We start from the raw sequence: 1,721 nt of genomic DNA on the forward strand, positions 1-1,721 counted from the left end.
GAGTTTAAGAAACTTGTTCAAGGTGTCACAGCTCATACGAGGTGAGATTGAGATTCAAGCGTAGGCCCGTCTTGTTTCAGATTCATGAGAGTTTGCCTCCGGTGTCATCACGCGGCCTCCAGCTCTGCCTGCAGGGAGGAGTGGGCCCCGGGAAAGGGATCTTGACAAACGAGCCGTGGTTGGGGAGAGAGGGGAAGGGAAGAGGTTTCCAAGTGGAGGAAACGGCAGGTGCAGACACACAGGGACGTGAAATGGATTTTTCCATCCCAAGTTCGGAACCACATAACAGCATTCATCCGTCAGTGATGAGAATAAAAGGAAACGAGCTATTACAGCAAGTTACTTGTGGTCATTTCCCTCCTCATCTTTTAAGGAGAAGCGACACTTGGCTCAGGCAGGCTGGGTTAGGAGGCGGAGGTGGGGGGCGTGGAGGCTGCGGGCAGGCTCATGTCAGGCCCCCGGGAAGGTGAGGCGGGCCCGCGCTGGAGGAGGGGGCAGAGCAGAGGCAGAGGCAGAGGGGCAGGTAACGGAGACCAGGGCAGGAGCAGCCAGAGACCTCGGAGAAGAGGCGGCTTCAGGAGTCCCGCTGCCCGCGAGCCGCAGGCCTGTGGCCAGAGCCTCACGGCCCTCCCCGCCTCTGTGAGCGGGGCCTGGGGGCCACACGGTGCATCGGGCCCACGCTGATCCACAAACACACCCCAGAGAGCCTCCCTGCCCAGCTTTGGCGCGGGACGGTGGGCCCGTGGACGGCCCACGCGGGGGCCACGGACGCAGGTGTAGGTGCAGGTGCAGGTGCAGGCGGGCCCGGCCGGGCGCCCGGGAGGAGGGACCTGCATATGCACCACCCTCGCCGGGCTGGTTAGGCCAAGTCAAGCTGCCGTGGACACTCACGCAGGGGACTCCGTGGGCACGGGTCTTCCTTCTCCTGGGCGTCTACCTAGTGCTAGAATTGCGGAGCCGCAGCGTAGCTCTGCGGTCAGGTTTCTGTGCACACTTGAGGTCCCCCTTCCTACTGTGCATTGTGCCCTGTCCCGGCTGGTCCAGGAGAAGCGGAGGCTGGCTGGTAAGTGGCCACTGGGCTTCCAGAATCCCTGCATGGGCAGGCGTGTGACATGTGTGCTCACACGCGGGATGCACCTGTGTGCACGTGTGCTCACATGCGGGATGCACCTGTGTGCGTGTGCACGTGTGGGCTGGCAGGAGGATGGGAAGGGCAGGCCGGCAGAAGGGTCAGGGTAACCGAGGGTGAAGTGCCCTGGCCTGACCAGCTCTAAGCACTGAGGACAGAGAGGGAGGTTAGGGGCGGAAAGCACCCAATGAAGGCAGGATAGGAAACCCTTGGGGTGCAGGATAGGAAACCCTTGGGGTGCGGGCCTGCAGGACTTGATGTGTCCCCATGTCATTGACTGAAACAAGGAACGATGGAGCAGAAGTAGGTTTCCCGGCTTCGGTTCCCCGGTTCTGTTACTCTCTCGGCACACATTCAGACTCATTTTTAAATCAAAAGGACAGGCCTGAAAAGTGTAATCAAGAACAGGTACTGTCATCGGGGCTGCTGTCGCGGAGTCTGAGGTGTCTAGTTCCCTTTGCTTTGAGGCTTGAAATCTAATACAGACATTAAAGAACATCCCGAGATGGCATAGACACAAAAGGCAGCTTTTTTTTTTTTAAACATGGATCTATATATATTTTGATACCTATGGGTATGTAGGTAATAAAAT

Source organism: Canis aureus, chromosome 37 (assembly GCF_053574225.1).
Source record: "Canis aureus isolate CA01 chromosome 37, VMU_Caureus_v.1.0, whole genome shotgun sequence".
In the NCBI taxonomy this organism is placed as follows: domain Eukaryota; kingdom Metazoa; phylum Chordata; class Mammalia; order Carnivora; family Canidae; genus Canis; species Canis aureus.